This window comes from Pollicipes pollicipes, unplaced genomic scaffold (assembly GCF_011947565.3).
Source record: "Pollicipes pollicipes isolate AB1234 unplaced genomic scaffold, Ppol_2.1 Scaffold_4881;HRSCAF=5763_pilon_pilon_pilon, whole genome shotgun sequence".
Taxonomy (NCBI): Eukaryota; Metazoa; Arthropoda; class Thecostraca; order Pollicipedomorpha; family Pollicipedidae; genus Pollicipes; species Pollicipes pollicipes.
In genome coordinates this window covers 14454997-14475580 of record NW_023596576.1, presented here as the reverse complement: position 1 = coordinate 14475580, position 20584 = coordinate 14454997, and the positions used below count along the sequence as shown (strand labels likewise).

At 49.4% G+C, this 20584-nt stretch overlaps 1 pseudogene; it reads right to left on the bottom strand.

Annotated features, from left to right (window-relative positions):
• Positions 1–20584, bottom strand: part of LOC119100019 (potassium voltage-gated channel subfamily KQT member 5-like) — a 106764-nt pseudogene that overhangs the window by 44880 nt on the left and 41300 nt on the right.

Sequence of the window (20584 nt, the reverse complement as noted above, 5' to 3'; positions counted from 1 at the left end):
ATATAGAAAATAAATAAAAGTATGTTTCAGATATTTTATACCGTTTTTTCGCCATATGATAATTCATCACTCCCATCATAGAGGTAGGAACCTGCATACACCTATACAATTAATATACCTAGACCTTTATATATATATATATATATATATATATATATATGTAGAATATATATGTATGTATATATATATATATCTGTACATGAAAATACCTATATATTCGGCAGGCAGGAAAAGTGGCTACGTTTCCACGGCAAAAGCCACCAGATCGCCAACAGCCAATACTCGTCTGCCTTGTTTCAGATATCCGACGTGCCTAGCAGCAAATCTGAAATGAAGTTGGCATCTGCGACTCCATTAGCTTTGCTGAGTTATTCGCTTGGCTGATCCACGGGATCGCATCAGCTGGTGGCGAATCAATCGCTATACCACAATGCTAACAAGACCATCGTGCATTTTCAAGTATTTCACACTATTTGCTTTCGGAAAAGTTATGAGGCGTTGCCTAGCGTGACCTTCACTTACGTGACCCTTGCGTTACCATTGACATGTATTGATGCTTTTGGCACGTGATATAACGAACTCGTGGACTAGTTTGACGTTCGCTCCAGATGTGGCGATACGTGAGCTGAGCCTTGGATGACGCAGACAAAGGTTCCGCCATTCGTGGTTGCCATTAAATACTTAACTGACACACTTCCAAAATCAGCTGGCTAGACAGCGGTGGAGTCACTTTCTCAGTGTCGCCCATGCTGGCGAGAAGCGGCGGAGTCAGTTCTCTGCCGCTCAATGCTGGCAGGACAGCGACGGAGGCAGGGTCTCAGTGTCGCCAATGCTGGCAGACAGCGTGGAGGCAGGGTCTAGTGTCGCCCAATGCTGGCAGACAGCACGGAGGCAGGTCTAGTGTCGCCCAATGCTGGCAGACACGACGGAGGCAGGGTCTCAGTGTCGCCCAATGCTGGCAAGACAGCGACGGAGGCAGGGTCTCAGTGTCGCCTAATGGGTGCGGTCCGCCTCTCGGTAGTGAACCTTCGAAATGAGGCCATATCTTGACAACCTCACCTGGCATGAATGTAAAACTTTCAGATTAGGTGCAGGAGGTTCCAACTTTAGCTGGCCCAGATGTCATCCGGATTCCCAAAAAGTCTGGAGGAAGCTATTGGAAAAGGGAGGGCGCTGCGCCAGCCCGGGCATGGGTCACGAAGTGGTGACCTTTCAAAAGTGTTACAAGTAAGGCGCAGACAGATGTGATATACGAGCGCGATTAAGACACCGCAATGAGAAATGGTGAAGTAGCGGCATCAATGTATGGGTTTAAGCCCTGCACTTTTCAGACAACACCAGCCGCAGCACTTTTAATCAGTCGCATGGTAACAACCCGTGTCTGCTGGTAAAGATTACGTAGAATTCATACCAACGGAATTACGAAACTGGGCCAATATCAGAACTTGATGGGTACGAGTACATCAAAGCTCTCCGACCTTTGCCACGCCCCAGGCTTCCAAGTTGATGTGCTGCGCAAAGCACGTACAATAGACCGAGGGCATTGGCAGTCGTGACGGACTGAAAGGCCGCGGGATATGATTGCGGACAGTCTGACCGTCGGTGCAAATAAGGCATGAGTAATAACCTTATTCCTTGGAGAAAAACCAGGATGATAGAAATAGCAGGGTTGATATTCGGCACATGTCTTTATCGAAACCATAGCAGAAGTGGTGGCCATTACTTCTGTCATCGCTTAAAATAACGTTCCTCGCTAATGCAGTTAACAACTACGTCAGCGTATAATGGGGATTGCGCCTCTGTCTGTGGCAGGTGACTGGCCTGACCCGCGCCATGACCGCCCGACCGCACTGGTCGCGCCGAGTCCACCGCCCCACGTCACATCGGCACAGATGCGATGCAAGACACCACAGCATCGTCGCGACCTGACCCAGCTGCCGCATCGTGCCCCGGCTCGCGTCGCGCGCGCCTGATGCGCTCTGCGCCGGTCCGCCTGCCGGGACTGTCGCCGGCGGCGGCCGCAGCCACACTATCTTCATTGGGGCTCTACGAAGCACCCAGATGTTGAGGTCGTGTGGCGTCGTCTGCCCGTCACAGAAGAAGATAGGGCAGGCACCGCGGGAGATCGAAACCGGTGCGTCTGGTTTCCAAGACGAGCAGCGAAGAGCAACACTTTTGGTAACCCCACGGCCACATCGCTGAGCTGTGACCGCAGGTGGCTGCCACGCTCCTTCAAGTTACGATCGCCGCAGTATCTTTGTCAATAGATCGACGACCTATCAGTGGCGTCGAGGTGCGGGTGAGAGGCGCGGAGAAGGCCGAGTGGCGCACGTCCCCGCAGGTGTGTCGCGCGTCGCCCTCGGTACACCTCACCGTGCCGCACCGCGGCCTGGATGGCGGGCCGCACCGGTAGGGGGCCGCACCAGTCTGAATGGGAGGCCGCACCGGTCTGGATGGGGAGCTGCACCGGTCTGGGTGAGGGGCCGCACCAGTCTGGATGGGAGGCCGCCCCGGCCTGGATGAGAGGCTGCTCTGCCGCCGGCCGTCGGCCACCACTGTCTTTCAGGGGGATGTTTTAGACGCGCGTGTGGAAGGCGCGGTAGATGTGGAGATATGTGCGAAGCTGCAGGAAATGTGTGTACATGCAGAGACATGGCATACGTATTCAAGCCAGGATCAAATCATGACGACATAGGGAGACGCAAAATGTGCGAGATCCTACCACCGCGATTGTGTCACCGTGATTTCTGGGGTCTTGAGTTGCGGGGCATGCGTTTGGAGGGAGTGGGGATGGGGTGGACGCGTGAGATCCGTGGGGGACGCCGGCGCTCTCCAGCTTATACAGTCATTAACAGCGAGAACGCAGGTTAAGTAAGTCATACTTATAACTACCCGGGAACTTGGTAGCTTCGGCATACGTGGCTCGTACAATTACGCTTGTAGCGACTTTTTTGCACACGCTAATCGTATAGCCATGTATTTTATCAACGATAAGTCGCACAATTCCGTGAGATGCGCCGCAATAGTGTCAAGACGTTTCCGTGCGAGCTGTTTGGCCAAGCGGCGCTTTCCTGTAGCATTATAACATTAGCACAATATTTCTTCTCCATTTGATCGGCATGGATAGAGTAGATTATTAAATCCATGCTGAAAGTGGGTGGCAAACAGGCCCTTATCTCGGCGGCCAAGGAGAGCAGCGACATGAGACCAACGCATCCTCACGGAGGGGAGCACAGAAAATGGCATCAGCAGAATATTAGACCAATGTTTGTAAACTCACGCGCCATCGTGCGCAAACTATGGATCTGCCCCGTTTTAGTTGTTTTCTTCTTCACGACATGGATATGATATCTCGACAGCCAAAAGGAGTAAAGACAAAGATAGCTGCCAGGGCCTGGGCGAAACCGGCACCTAGCAACCATTAGGCAGTTTAGCACTCTCTGATCCATAGGTTGCGCCAGTTACAGACCGGAAGTCGGCAAACGTCACCTTTTTCTTAATCCGGCCTGAAATACAGCATGCTGTGTTGTGAGAAAGAAAGAATGAGTCATTAAGAAGACCCAGGCGTATAAGCCAGCTCATGGTGACCAATGTCACCCAAAGCATCTGTGTGGAGCTCGATGCTTTGCTCACCGCCACTGAGAGCGCAAGCCATCCCAAATTCATGGGCTTCGCCGATTACAATTGCCGAGCCTTGTCAGCCCTAATGCCAGCCAATAATGAACAATTAAAGTGCAGTATGATATGAGACCTTCAGCTGGAATGCTTGGCACCACCCTCGCCATCTTGTAGAAATGTTCAAACAAAATGATTTGCGTGTTTGTGCGCGAAAGCTTAGCATCAGTGCATGATTAGGCTTATTTGTACGGGCTTAGAAAAACACCTCATCCCATCTGTTTGTGTTTTGTGATTATCTACATAACGGTACATCTAGATCTGCACCAAATGCATGATCATTTACATGATTTACGTCAGTTACCGCCCCGCCCGTCCCACGCGGCCCAACGGATTTTATTGATGATATGATGTTCGATGTCACGTCCTTCAAATATTCTTTGCAGGCCACTGGAAAAATGCGAAAGCAAACATACGATATGTGGGGATGTTCCCACCCTTCAGTGCCGAACGTGTTCCAGCCTGCTGCCATTATTTCGGAGATGCTGTGAGGCGCAGCGAGATCTGACGCTCGTGAGATGTTTATTAGTGACAGATGCGGGATAGTGTTGCTGCCTTCCCGAGCGAACTGCAGTTCGGTGGAAAAGAGATCTCCGGCAGTTGGCGCCCGGTCAGCTGTTAGCTGCAGAACAGCGTCTCAGTTTTGCCGCGATAGATCTGGCCCCCACTCCGTGCCATCAGTACACCGCAGCCAACGCTCCTCGCTGATCCGGGACGGCAAAAGCTGTCAGGGCGCTGATATGCCGTCGGGTATGCCAGCCGTAACTTATCGCGGAAGCAGAACCTCGCAGCTCCTTATCACACTCTCAGTCTGGTAAAGCACATGATCTGAGTGACTGTGTGGGGTTTGAAGCCTCGTGTTATATGTTGCGGAATATTTACTTGCAAAAACTGCATCGCCAGCCGATTTTTTTGCCCCTTTTAGGTATAAAGCTTGATTTTAGGAGCAGTGAAGGAACACGCACAGATAGGAGCAAGGGAATGTATTGAAAAGTTAATGATGGTGGGTGCATGAAATATTGAGCAGCAAAAACAGAGGAGAAACTCGATTTAGCTACCTTGCAATCTTAAGAGAAAACTTTTTCAGGTTTTATACACGAAGTAAAAAGTCGGAAAACGTGAATTTCTGGAAATGAATGGAAAATCAGTCAATTAAGATAAACATATTGCAGGTGAAACCAGCAAGCCACCTAAATCAGTAACAACTTTAAGCCCCTTGCATATTACACACCGCACACTTAAAGATAATAATATTGAGAGCAGTTCACTCTCTTTTTAAACACAGCAGTAAAATAGATCCAAATCAGTCAGAGGGGCCTGATGTTGCTGTTAAATATTAAGACAATCTGAAAAAGAGTTTTCATCGCTACTTAGCGGCATAGGTCTTAGTCACTTCTCAAGCCAAGATTCCCCTTGACTGAAAAAGAGCAGGCATTGTCTCCATCTTTAAAATCAACTTGCAAAGATAAAGAAGAAAGCTGTTGACCAGCTAGTCTTACTTGGTTGGTCTGCAATGCCCAAGAATCAATTATAGCCACAAATATGAGAGATGATTTATTGGCAGAAAATGCACGCGCCCGGGTGGCAGCCCAGATACCTTCGCTCGGGTGGGGGGTCAATTTGAACCCCCCCCCCCCTGAGATCTCGGGAATTAAGAAATCAAGAGACACCAAATTTACAGGGTGTCTTGACCTGTACGTGAACTCACTTAGGTCAAAGTTCCAGATTCCTAGGTCATGATCTTCGGGTCAAAAAGGTCAAACAAGATTAAATTACAGGTTGGTCTTCCAAAAAGCCCCCAGAACGTAGAATAAACCGTTTCTAAGCAAAAGGTCACAAGCTCATTCAAGGTCAGTGAAATTGTTTGACCTTTTGAAGGTCAATGTGACCAAAATCATGACAAGATTGCTTTGAGTTTTGCATTTCACTAAGCGACAGAGATTACGCTAGACAGTATGTTTCTTAAACAAAATATTGGCCTGGGTCATCTTAGGTCAATGACTTTATTCTGACCTCCAAGAAGTTCATCGAAGATATATAATGCGGTTCCCGCCATCAATAAATTCGAAATGAGCATCAGAAACTATCAGCAGGCCCTAGAATAGCAAAACAGGTTGGTTTTGACCTTGGTGTAACCTTCACACCTGACCTTAGGTCAATGTTATTTGCTCATTCAACTGTTGTGTCGCATAAGAAAGCATCTCAGAAATATATGGCTTCGTCTGAACACTCCCTTGTTGGATCAGGTTGAAGGATTCCCCAGAAATCGCCTTCGCTGAAACCATGGCCTGACTTTGACCTGCTATAGATCAGCGACCTTACAAGGTACATCTATATTTTTGATGCCAAACGATCCACTATTCAATTGTCTACAGCTGTGCAGAATTTAGCGCGGCTACACCTCGCCGTTCGGAAACCATTCTGGAAAAATCTTCGAGGGGGTCAAGTTGACCCCCACCCGAGCGCGTGTTAAGACACTGGCGCTGATGTTACTATATATATATATATATATATATATATATATATATATATATATATATAATATAGCGTATAAACGTTTGTAACAGATTGTTTTGATCAGGAGAACCAAGTTTATACGGTGTGCCTGGATTTCAGTGCGCACTTTGCTACGGCTGCTCACATTTTTTTTTCATTTACAGATTTAGCTTTACCGCTGCCGTTTGAGCGTGGTCTAGTCGGTTGTGTGCTGCCAACGGCCCAACCCGTACCTGTCAACAAGTTTTCTTCCCTCCACCCTTTCGCTCTGAAAGCTGAGAAGGCAGACAAGTTTTCCCCATGATCTCTCACTTTATGTACGGTTGGTCCCGTCCCTAAGGTCACTTATGCCTCTGTTTTTAGTTTTGTAGAGCAAGTCAGTAGTCTTGATTACGGACAGTAGCATGACATACTGAATCCAGAAACTGTTCCACCAGCGCATCTTCGAGCTTAACCTTGAACAGTAAACGAGCATTTACGTTGCAGTTTTTTTCCTGCACAGAACATCAAAAAGTAACTTTCAGGGCAAGATGGATGAGCCTCATGAGCCTCGTGAACGTCATAAGCCTCGGGGAGCCTATCAGTGAGCCCTTTATGCAAGCCATAAGAGCATCTGTAGACATTCGGAAATCGACTCGTACCTTTTCCTACCACGCAAACAATCCCCCAGAGGTCAACGGACCTGAAAGCAGACACTTGCAGCCCTGTCCTAAACTAGCGACAGCCGAAGACCGCCGGTCCCACTGCAGCCTGAGCGAGTCATCGCTAGGGCGTCCAGCGGGGGGGGGGGGCAGCACTGACCTGAGCGTGACCTTCTTCTTGACCCGTTGCGCCACGTCGCTGTTGCCGCGTGCGATGAGCGGCAGCCGCTGCTGCTTGTAGATGGGCGTGGTGGGCTCTGACGCTTGCTTGTCCACCAGGATCGACTTGGGCATGGGCCCGGGCAGCGGGAAGCAGGATGGCGGCTGCCCGGGCGGGCTGGCGGTCGGCGAGGGCAGCTGCTCGGGCCGGTCGGCCGGCGGCTGCGGCGGCGGCGACGTCGGCAGCACCGCCTGCAGGCGCCGCCGGTCCTCCACGTACATCTCCAGCAGCTGGTCCAGCTTGGTTTCGATGTCCTCCACCTGCCGGAGTTCGGCTGGGTGAACCGGCGGCATGAGGCAACGTCGGGGACGCAGTTTTATAAGTCAATTTTGGTCGCTGTCATCTGTAACACAGTCTAATGTCAGACAAGTATCAACGCATGAGTACCTTTTTTGAACGTGCTCACCCGTAGACCAAGCGTTGTTCCTCTACCAATGCTCTTTGTAGCTTGTCCAGCGTCACAACTGCACGCTAAATCATTGTTTCAACGTGCAAAGTTGTTTGACACTGCACAGCCAGCCCTTCACACGGACAACGCTGTCCGCATGCCAAATATACAATGTTGGAAGCATGTAGATGCGCCACGACCCACTTCGGTAACATCCGTGGAGCTAGTGGGCCGTTACAGAAGCTAGTGGTGACAACGGTAGCCATTTGTAGCTGGTGATGATCCAGCCAGCAATTTCGGTCTGATCCTAGCCGAGATATCCCTACCTTTCCCCAATTTAGCGGATGGGAATACGTGGACCAGCTCCGAATGAGAAACAATTTGGATGGAATGCCCCCCCCCCCCCCCCCTCCTCTTCCACAACTGATCCGCACCGTCTCCAATATTTGCCCAAACGCTTGCTCAGACGTTACCGCCGCTGCCTATACCAGTGACCCACTGAGCAATGTCCGAGATTCCGATGGAGATTTGTTGGCCATTCCCCAAACGGTCGGTCAGAGAATCCCGAGAGATCACGGATCTGCCCACAGCGGTCGCACACTCAAAAATGGTCTCCCAGGCAGATCCGGAATCTGACGGTCGGGGAGGTTCATAGCACATTTTCGCAGGGGATGGCTGATGGCACGGCTTCGACCGGGAGAAAGCCTAGAAAGCCGCAAAAATTCCTCAAGCGGTTGGGAAACCTGTAGCTTCCCAAAAAATTCCCAGCTTTTCCCACCTTTTCCCAAGCATTTTGCTGGTTGGAGGGAAAGCATCGCTCGACTTAAGTATTGGCGTTATAATGTGCGGACAACTAGACCCACTACGATCTATCAAGGACCACACGCCTCTCACCTGTCGTTCAACCTTCACCACTCTGGAAGCCAAACTGATTTTGGAGTCGTACACATCTCTCGCTTTTGATCCTTGCTTTCCCAGAATGACGTCCAGTCTGTGAAAGCACACTTCATGCATAAAGAGCATCGACAACGCATTGTACCTCACGGATTACCAGATCCTGGCCGGGTTGCCTCGAGTCGCGTCATAGCAGGGCCGCCATCGCGTCAGGGAACGGGTAAACGGGCCGTTACAACTCTGAGCTCAACTCAACTCTTGAACACTTGTGAGCCACTTAAAAGGTGTCGTAGTTACGTGTAGAGCAGTCAAAAACCCCCAAAACCCTGACCCTTGCGGTTTGGCGTTGGGTTTTTTTTACACGGCAAGCGTGGCATGAAACCCAAGTTATTTTCTGCATGGTTTGATGACTTGGAAGCTGTGGACATCAGCATGAGTGTAAAATTGTCATCCGTAGCCAGCACGCTGCAACACGCTAGGACAAATCATTCTGATGTATCGTAAAACGTAATATTAAACTCGACTGATCTTAAACTATTGAAATGACTTTAGCACATTTCAGTGGCATGAGTACCAAGAACGGCATCGTATTAATCCGCAACGCACGACTTCACGAAGCTTTCAAGCGGCACAGAAAGGAGCAGTGCAACAAGAACCCATCAAGGATCAGGACCCACATAGTCCCATCAGGGTTGCAAGTCCTGGGATCATTTGTTCCCACGAGTGGCGCCACAATGACACAGCCGTCCACACCAACTCATGCGACTAATTCCCAGGCAAAGCCATGCTGCAGCAGAAGAGGTTAACACCTAGCCTTGAAGTTTCATGCACAGCTGAAAGCTCAACGATACAGAATATTGGGTAGGATTGGATACTTATGCAGTCGCGCGTCCTCGTCAATTCGCTTAAGTGCTGAGGCAGCTGCCAAATACCCATGGTCCGCGACCAGGGTGCTGGAACTCTTCCCTGCTCGCCACAGCGGGCAGCTGGAGCTCACACCGGCTCAGCACACGTGGCAGCTGGAGCTGAACTTAACTCACCCCACATGACGGCTGGAGATCACCCCGACTCACCACACATGGCAGCTGGAGATCATCCGACTCAACACACATGGCAGCTGGAGTTCACTCCGACTCACCACACATGACAGCTGGAGTTCACCCCGACTCACTACACACGGCAGCTGGAACTCCTTCTGGCTCACCACACATGGCAGCTGTAACTCCTAGTTCACCACATGTGGTAGCTGGAGCTCACCCTGACTCACCATGCGCGGTAGCTGGAGCTCACCCTTACTCTCCGTACGTGGCAGTGCGGCCTAGGCTGGACCGTTTGGTTTGCCGTTGGGCTAATAAAGCTATTGACATCCTAAACCGCGCGATTCAGTACCAGCGAGCCATCAATGTTTGCCTTGCCAGAGCTCGACTCTCAAACGTAAAATACGAACACACCAGTGGGCAAATTACAGCTGGGACCGGTAAGACTCTGCCGAGATGTCCGTTTCTCGGGATGGGGACCCGGTAGTTGCAGCGTTGCTATGGGTATTCGGTGATCCGTGGGACCTAGTTGAATTCGACGCGGGTGGAAGCGAAGAGCTTGAAGGGGTGGCTGAAGTATCATAGTGCATTCCCCTGCTCCTGACCACGACTTACACCTGCATCATGTGCTCCTTCGGTCGACCTCTTGCACCATACATTAGCATGCAGTGCAAAGCATTGCAACATATCAAAACCTGTAGCCGTTAATGTCTTTATCTGGCTTTGAAACAAACGTGACGATTTGGTTAATGCACTTTTTTATCAGTTATGACCTGAGACGCACAGCATAGTTTTCTTCTTGACTCGGCGACAGCACTATCTGAACATAGCATTTGTATGCTTTCTGCGACTTCTACGTCAAGAGGAATTAAGGTTTAAGGAACTATCGGCTACAAGGGACACTGCATAGTCGGAATAAATTTGTAAACCAATCCCATGTGCCATTTAAAGGATATGGCCGAAAAACACCGGTCTCTTGACGGCTCTATAAGTCATTGACCAAAACGGGAATATGCTTATATCAATCGCTTTCAGCATGCAACAAGACTGTGTTATTTAGACGTAAGCTCATCACTGAACGTGTGAAAAGTAGAAGCATTTAGTATTTGGGGTGTATGTCCGAACGCGACTTCGGAATGACCCATTTTCAACCCTTCCAAACACACATTCGGTGAGAGATGTATGCGCCGTTTGTCTTCAGTGAAAACTAATTTCCGGCATCCATAAATTTGGGTTCACGTTCTAATGCGACGAATGCGCTCAAGCCAGCCGAATTATGTCATGTCTGGTACCGTGATTGCTTCACTTATTCCGGAGAAGAAACGCCATTGTGTCAAGAACAGCCGGCATTGTTGATCAAGCTCCACCAAGCTTTGCGCGGCTCTTTCCGATCTTTCTTTGACAAGACTGTTCGACCATGTTATGGGTTACGGCAGTATGGCGGCTTTGATGTTTTTTTCATTTCGAAAGCCGTTAAATTTTCAAAGAAAGCGCAAAAGACTGTTTTAAAGGCGTCAGTGAACTATATGGCATTACTTGTATGGGCCAAACCTAATATTTTAGGCACTGGCAAAGGACAATGTTTCCTGGACACATAATACTACGAGTCGAAGGTTGCAGGCAACAAGACAATGAGACCTAGCCCTAACTGCATGTAAGCGTAAACCCTAACCACGGGGACCGTGCCTGGCTCAGCGGTTGCGAATAATCTCGTGGAAGGAGAACTCTGTAGAGTTACGCCCCCCCCCCCCCCCTCCTTCGGGGCCACGTGCCGGGTCTCGCTGGGCCCACAGTGCGCCCGTGCGGTTACCTGACATGCAGCGCCCGAACGCGGGCCCAGCAGATCTGTGTGGCCCCCTGGGAGTAGTTGCTCAATGACATCCTTCACATCGTACGGCTTCAGAGCCTCCTTAAACTTCTTTTTAGCCACTAAGAATTTTATCTGTACAAACAGCGCGAGTGAAGGTCAACGCACGCCGGATCTCATCGGAGACAGGCGAGGAAGAGGAGGGAGATAGTGTGTGATGAAGGCACATGGGCCACACAGACTCCGCCAAACAGCACGACACACGAGCAGACAGACCCAGCTTTGACTGAAAACGGACAGAAGAGTTAGAGCGACACCTACTGCAGCGTGCAACGACAACCGAAGTACATCCGGTCATGCACAGATGTCACTACCTGGCGTGGAGAGCCTTGACCCTGCTGATAAGGTCCACGTGTCCGACGCTGTACTGTTCAATCACGTCTTAACGTCGTAGGGCTTAAGCGCCTCCCGAAACCTCCGGCGTGCTACGAAAAACTTTATCTAGCAGATAAAAGGGTGAGTCAATGTCAACCATTAGCGAAGGTCAGACTTCCAGCGGTGGCGGCTGGCAGGCTTGCAGCGCAGCAGAACCTTAAAGACGTGTCATGACAGCGATGCACTTATCACGAGACATGTTCTCAGCTTGAGGTTGATTCCGCGTTAGCACCATTTTGTAGCCAACCCCTCCAGGACAGATGAGTAAAGAATACCAAGGGACCCATTGGGACCATGGCCTCATGGAGGCGGTGGAGCCCTTGAGGCCGTTGTAAAACACCGTAAAACTTCCAAACATAAAAGGGCCTCGAGGCATCAAAATGGGATCCCGAGGCTAAATGGTCCGTCCGTTTGCAGGAACAAACCCGACCCTATTTGGCTCCCTCCTGGACGAAATCCTAGCTACGCTATTGTCTCACGTCTCCCCCCCCCCCCCCCCCCCCCCAACTCGTGAAGGGTGGAAATACAAAATGGTGGTAACACAGAGTTCTAACAGGCTTAGCACGAATCATTATGGGTCATTGCATCCTGTTGCTGCACTGGAAGACGACAGCCCTCAACAGAAAAACGGCAGACTGCAAAACATACTAGTCAGCTACAGGGTGCTTCACCTGAAAAAACTAATTTTAAAAGCGCTAGCACGTATACTAAAAATAGGCTAAACACGCGCTATCTGGACAGTATCTTTGAACATTTTCGGACATTAGATTGGTTGTCTTTCACGCGATCCTTGTGGTCTAGGCACTAGAGACGCAGGCCTCTGTCCCGCGCTCAGGGCAACACACGGACATTTGCAAGACGTTAGCAGGTGTGGATCATTCTGGGGTTTGATTCGTGTTCAATGGTCATGTCGTGGAGACATCTTACTGGGCAGAGAGCGCAGGCCTTATGAAAAATAAAAAGGCACAAATGTTCCAGAAATCATTAACATAAAAATAGCTAACCAATGTCTTTCGTACACATCACAAACCTTTTCAAAATTGCCCGTTTCAAATGATGCATCACATTTGTGTTATAACGGTATTCATTGGCAATGGTTTTCCGTTGAAATAAGCTCAGTATTGAAGAAAGAAGACATAACTCGGGGACAATAACCTGACTTCTTTAGTTAACCTTATTTGGTCAGTTCATATCTCCTTAACGAGGTTTGTAAAGGCATTGAAGGTAGTGGGTTACAGACTTCAGGTAAGGTACTTCTCGAAAAGGAAGGGGTCATCTAAAAATCTAATACACACCGCATTAGTTGGAGGAGCCCATTTTCGATCCACATCCAAAAAATGACATAACGTAGAAAAGAGTCAAGCATTGAATGATCTTTTCATTGACCACCACAGCGTCTTGGATGCATAACAATGGCACACAACGGCCCTGCCAAAAGACCCTTTATGAATGGGTCTAGGACCGCTGGGGCTTGGCTGAATTGATCCCTGTGTGACACCAGCGGCCGGCAAACATTGTCACATCTTGCCATTTAATGTATCTGAAGATTAGAGCTTTGAACGTGTGAGTATAGCGGCTTCCATTAGTGATAAAGTGGAAGTAAACAAGACAAACACATACCGTACACGGTTTAGAGCAAAAATGTTATTGATATGATAAAGATATTACCTGAAATCTGGCCTTTTTGGCTAAACGTGTATAAGTTTTATGATTGCTATGATGCTGTTACAATACGACTAGCTTATGTGCTGCATGATTCGCACCTTCACAGATAAGTAAAGGACTGATAACAACTAAAACATATACTATATACAAAGTACAAAATAATAACTGATTGATAACAAATAGCGCATATAAAATATAATTAGCACAATGCTCAAATCATGGTGGTCATCGGAGCTGGGACGTTCTTCTTGGTGCATTCGCATCTAGTGGTTGTGGAGTCTATCTACTACTACGAAAGGCCGCCCACTTTTTGGACCGTCTCTGATGTAACCATGAAGATTAGGCGCGCGGTACGTGGGCCATCTTGGGCGCTCCATCTCTCTGTATAAAATATATTCGCATCTTCTGGACGGTTTCATATGATGGACGTTCAGGTCCGAAGGCTTGCATACAAGTATGTAGGACTGGTGAGAGACTTCGAGCAGCATGTGGAACTTGATTGTCACTTGAACGTGTTTTCTTGAAAAACTATGCTCGCGACCAGCGCATCTATAAGAGCCGAAGGAAAATCAGTTTCTTCCTTCATTAAGAAAAGAAGAAATGCTATATTTACGAGTGATTATCAGATAGATAAAAATATGATTTTACATAGTTGCAGCGACGGGTGTGGGAGCCATTTTTGAGATCCAGGCCAATATACCTGACAGACCAGACTGTGTGCACGACCCACGTGCAACGTGTTAAAATTTGCAAAAAAAAATATTGAAATTCCTGGCGCGTAACGCGCGTACGTACATCTTCCATTCTATCTTATACCTTGAGTGAACCAGCACGAACACAACATGCTAGAGCCCAATGAATGACAATCTGAGTGACAGTGCAGGCGATCAGTTTACACAGCTATACGTGCTTAAGCATCATACTTTGTCAGCCTCTTCAAACAGCCAGTCCTTGAGCTTCAACTACGTGTTCTAAGAGCGTTCAGGGCCTTTCGTTATTCTGAGCTGAGGCGGCCAAAATTAAGACATCGGTTATTTGTACCGAACATAATCATGTTGGTCTCATTTGTCGGAGACATAGGTGGCATGTCGTCTAGGAAACACCTGAGGTCGTTCGCAGTTCTTGAAGGACTTAGCAAAGATCCTATGTCTATTCGCACGTCTGTTGAAAGATGTACTTATATTTCCTTCCACGGCATGTCTGCTGGGAGATTAGCGACGAGGTGGGCAGCGCACGATGGCTATTCAGCCGGTTCATCAAACCGCATAAAAGACTTGTACAATTTCAACGAACCGTGCTCTTCTTGTGATTCAGTCGCCAGGGCCCTGACTTTGAGTCCACATTGAGAGCATTAATCCAGATCGTTGAACCGCACACAGGGCACAACATCCCCATTGTTCTAAAAGTAAAACGATGCATGGTGTTCTCTTGAACGGTGGTGTGTGGGTGTGTGTGTGCGTGTGTGGTGTGTGTGGTGTGTGTGTGTGTGGGTGTGTGTGTGTGTGTGTGTGGGTGTGTGTGTGTGTGTGGTGTGTGTGCGTGGTGTGTGTGTGTGTGTGTGTGTGTGTGTGGTGTGTGTGTGTGTGTGTGTGTGTGTGTGTGTGTGTGTGTGTGTGTGTGTGTGTGTGTGTGTGGTGTGTGTGTGTGTGTGTGTGTGTGTGTGTGTGTGTGTGTGTGTGGTGTGTGTGTGTGTATGTGTGTGACAGACAGTGTATCTCTTCAGTTATGGTTATTGCGACATGAAACACGACTGCAAACTCCGTAGTATACATAATATATATATATATATATATATATATATATATATATATACATGATTGTGTATATTGCATGTATGCGCTAACACGAAGGACCTCTGAATTGCATGAAGCATGCACCGTTCATTTACAACTCATAAAGGTCTTAGACTTCGTCCCATGAGAGGTCTTCGTCTTAGAGGAACGAGAAAAGTCATGTTAGTAACCTATTCTGACTACACTACATAAGATATGAGATATGAAGATGACAATACTCGGAGAGTGGCACTGCGAAGCACTTTTTCATTCGTTTACGTAAGTAGATCTCCGGTGATCATAATATTTCGTCTTGGCCAGATAAAAGGTTCCAGAAAAACATTTCTGCAAGGCTTTGAGAGTATGTATCTATCAATAAGAAGCTCGTTCCAGCAAAAGAAAACGAGGCAATTCCGTTTTTCCGAGTAATCACAGATCCACTAATGAAGATAAAGCGCGTCCTCTGAACCTCGGACAGCCGGCCGGGGTCTGAGCACCGGCCGGAGCCGGCATCACCCCTGACCTTTCTCAGGGCGCGGATGGCGTTCTTGTGCTGCGTGGTCAGCTGCGTCACGCGCGGCTGTACCTCCTCCTCTTCGTCTGAAACCAGTGACGTCACGCCGGTCAGCAGCGCGCCACCGCATCGCCCTCTACCACGACGTGCGCGGGCGGACCGGAGCCAGGCCGACGCCAGGCACAGGGTGGCAGAGCCCTCGTGACGGCGGTCCAACCACCCACCAACAGCCACTTCTTAGAAGGCGGACGCTAATAAAGCGTTAAGGTGATGATGACCGTGTGCCCTCCACTTGTTTGAAAGTTCGTGATATATCTTTGCTGACACAACATAGACGAGGCAGACTGCAAATTGCATCACAGTAAAGCAGAAGAAAAGTTTAATGCAAATACGAGACAGCGCTGTCATCCAACAAACACGCGTGCATAAAGAAAAAATAGCGAGGCACTGGAGACCTGCATAGCTACCAATCGTGGTTTAAGGGATTCTTTGTACCAAAACGCTTCTCGTATTCGTTCCCAGAACAAGGTGAATATTTGTATTGAAAAACATCTTTTCGGCCAGAACGGACGGGGTGTAGCGGAAATATTGCCACTCCTGCAATACATACTATACCTGATATCGACGGCACATTGGATCATGCGTACTGCTATATTTCAAAATGCCACCGGCATTTGTGCCCTATTCATATATGCTTTAATGTTCTCATTTGGCTAATGGCAAAGCCAAAATTTTGCAGAAATATTACAGCGATAGGGACGAACGCCCAGGAGATAAAACGAATGCATATAAACCACTGGGAGAAGCCGCAAATTTATGCGCATAACTCATACATTACGGTCGGCCCAATTCTTTACGACGCGGCACCATGTAAAATGGCGACGAATCTTCCGCACAAGAATTACGAGACGCACACTGCTTATGATGTCTGAGCCTTTCCAGCATACATTATCGGACTGTTTCAGTACCAGAATTCAGTTCAGGACTTCCTACCTAAATAAAACCAATCGAAATGAAGGACTCCTTGTGAGGTCTTCGTAACCAAACAGGACTTGGTCAAGATCGGTTGCGGGACCAGGCGCCCGAAACAGAAACGGTACGGACCCCGCACCTCCATAAAGCTTTCCTAACGGCTACTGAGCACGTGATTGGGAGCGAATATTTTTTATCTCGAACAGCTCATCAGACGAAAGGTGTGAAGCCTGCATTATTGTCTGTCTGTCTTGCCATACTGCCTGCTCCTACTTACCTAAGCGTGAAATGCTTGTATACGAGATGACACCAAATCGCTACTGCTGCGGTAATTATATGTAGACATCGGGGATTGTGAGTTTTATATTGGGTTAACGGGCTTCAGTACACTAGGAGGTAATGCTAAAACGGCATTGTAATGCTAAACAACGATTATATCGGCAATGCTCGATTTCAAGCTGTCCTCATCCTCATGAGTAAAGGTCTTTCTTTCCTGTATTAATCATAGGGACGGTACCACGAGAGGCGCCCTAACTTTTTGAAGGATGGACAGGCATTTTATCACGGAAGCCTCCGTGGTCACCCAACTTTTGCGACACAAGTCACGGTCTCTGCCTTATCGCGACAAGTCATCGTGTAGTCCCTCTTTTGATGGCGGTCATTGGTGGGTAACGAGCTTTGTGGACTTACAGGCGGTCAGAATTAATGGTGGGCCGCCACCGCGAGGCCCCTCCTCAGGTTCAGTGGGCGCGTATTTATTCCAGCGTGTTCCCGTGCGCACTGATGATAGATGGGATCAATTATGCCTGAAACTGCTTTGCACGACATTGCTTGATTACGCGTGCATATTTTCGTAGGAATATTGACGAGGACGAAGTTACGTGCTGTAGTATTCAGCAGGCCTGAGTCGATGTACAAACTTCAATGCCGAAAACGGAACGATAAAAAAAGAATGCGATCAGTCACTTAGCAAACAAGCCCCAAAGAAGGTGACGCGTCACCTTGTCCACGTTCCCGGCTGACCCGACAGAGCGGGTGACACCGCGCGCCTCGACCCGAAGCAAGGTCAGCCGCCTGGGTCACGCGATCCAGGTGGCAGCGCAGCACGGCATGACGTGGGCAGCATGCAGGAGGGTTCGGAGGTACGATATTACATTTGTTTTTTGTACAAAGTTTGTCTTCCCGCCCTAACGGGCAAGAAAACCAGCCTTGGAGTCAAGACGAGACCTCGTCCAAAGACGACCTCATGCTGTGCCGCAAAGTGATAATGTTTTGCACGACGCTTGACTCCCGTTACGCGACACCACGGACCTCAGCCTTTAAATGCGTCTAGGGTCTACCTTTGGACGCGGTGGGGGCATCCTATCGCATTGTTCCTTCTTGGTTTTCCGTCACGAAAGATCCTTACCTTGTCAGGCCCCCCCCCCTGGTCCAGGTCAGGGGCCTCCTTGGAAATCAGTGATGGTTTCTTTTGGCCGAGACAGGGACCGCCACTGGCTTGCGACCATTCAGCCTACCTTTATGAGTGCGCGGTCAATATATAATGACCGATCACACCAGCCCTCGCATGGCTGGAATCTTCTCTCGGTCAGCACGACATTACGTCGCTGGTCATGGGATGAACTTCTAACCGCAACACTGTCGCTGACCATGACGTCAGACTTGTCATGGCTTTCGAAGCGCCTCCTGAAGTTTCAGGACTGGTACAAACATATGCACGGCCGGTTGCCAGTCCTGTCTGACGGCAGGATGGGCGGATGCCACCCTTGCTTACCTGGTGGCGTTGTCCGCGGTGATTCGGCAACGATTTCTTTTACAGCTACCGCTCACATATTTCATTAAGTAACGCGTTAAACGCATAGTACATAATAATAGCAAAAGCTGAACGCTCTTTTAGTCATTCGGCACCAGGATAATATTCTTATGCTCCTTCAGTAATGTCACAACCTCCACGTATCTATATCACTACCTCCACATGTCTCTGCAACTGGCATGCATGCTTGCACATCGGGGCAGAGAATCAAGGCTTCGCGTAGTAGTCCTGGTGCCCTTTGAATTGTGCTCGGCGGTTGGGTTCTGCTAGATAGCTAACTGAGGGAGCGTCTCGTGTCTGCAGTATACGGTATTGTGCGTGGCCGCCGGCGGCAGCAGAGGTGGTCGGCACCGCCGGCGGCGCGCCCTGGCCCACCGGCTGACGGCGGATCGTGGCATTGTTACCGAACACGAGCTGCAGTGTCAACAGCGACCCGCACGCCTTGTGCCGCGGCCCTCTCAAGCCACCGCCAATAACGCGCCCACGGTCAACAGAGCCGCCGCAACTGGGGAACAAAGCGCGTTGAACCGGTCTCGGCGCGCCACGAGTGTCAGCGGCGCGTCACGGCGCTCTGCGGCCGACAGCCGGCCGGCCGGCCTCAGGACGGCGCGCCACTATCGGTGATGAAGCGAGCTTGAAGGACGGCTGCTCGCCGCGAGTGCGCCGTCTCGTGGGCGGACACGACAGCGAGGGATCCGACGACCGCGGCCGCGCGCCGATCCGACTTGCTTCTAATTAGTCAACCGCCTCAGGCTGAGTACGACGCGTTGGCGGGAGTGCAGTCCTTTGAAAGGGCTCAGCAAATGGAGCCGCGGCGTGCATCTCTGAGAACGGCGTTCTCATAAATACGTTGATATTGGTAGTCATGTGTCGTCATGTCTTTAGTTATCGTTATGTCTTGATAGCTGAACGTTGATGTCATGTGTCGTCATGTCTTGACAGTCATCGTTATGCCTTGATAGTTCATACGCTGATCGTCAGTCCCAGCCGCAAGGACTTTGGCTCGAGTGCTCGAACAGATTGTTTACAGCACGCAAACAAGTGAGCGTAGCAATGCATTAATGAAGGTTTAGATGGATCAGCCCTTTTGTCACATCCAGCATACTGCGAATGAAACCCCCATGTAACACCCGGGAACCTAATCTAAGGAGCCCACTGAGTTCGTCCCTACGCATTCCGTAATTAACCAGCGTCGCAAAGGGGATGGAAAAGATGAAGAAAAAGGCTACCTGCACCGCTTCCCATGAGCGCCGCAACTGGCGACGCGGATATGTTCCCCAATTTTACCACTAAAATATCACGTCGATCGCGTTACATGAGAATGCCATCTTCAAAAAGCCTTGATGCCCCTAACTTTCACCCATCGCAGCGCCAACGACACTTGCGCTGGCATCAGAGGCAGGGAGTTGCACTGGATGGCCTTGTCCATTGAACATATTTTCACTCATGTCTTTTACTGTTCTGAAATCAGTCCCAGGTTGAGTTGAGTAATCCTTGAAGTGTACATACCGTTAGACCATTCTATCAGTCACGTTATTTTGGTTTGCATGGAAAGCCTACCGAGGCAACCGAGGTATATAAGCATTGTGAGCTTAGCATTTATGGTTTGCCGGCGATTTGTGCAGCACGTGATGACCGCAGTGAATTTTGACAGACCGAACCCTTTAGGAACACGGCTCAATGACATTTGAGTCAATGGCGTGTTCTAGCAGATGTGGCAATCGCACACCTCGGCATTGTCCCTTAACTCAGCTGGTCCGGCCTTCAGCCAGGACAGCCGCATGTGAGGCTGATCACAGTCATAGTTTCACCAAATGTGTAGTCGTGTCTTCCGATAGCCTAAACTTGTGCACATGCGCATGTGAGTGCTCTTACGCATAAGCCTGTGCTCCCTCTTGTTTCTCCATGACATTGCAAGGCTACTGATTCAACACCGAGACAAAGTCATAAGCCCCCACAATGCTTTCACGGCAACCACAGCGCATGTTTAAGGTAATAGATTGCTCCAGTGTCACTCATTACAGTTCGAACATCTTATAGAGTCATTACTTGATCACGAAGCCATCTCTTCACATTACACATACACATCAGGCACAAGAAAGCTCTGACAAATATTTGCACCTATTTGCGGGCGTGCATCTCGACGACAGCCCAGCCCGCGCACACCACGGCAAGGAGGCCACGCGCAGCCTCGCCCGGTCCCGAGCGGCGGCTAGCGCTCGTCCGCCGGCGTGGGACGCTCTGCGACAGCGCCC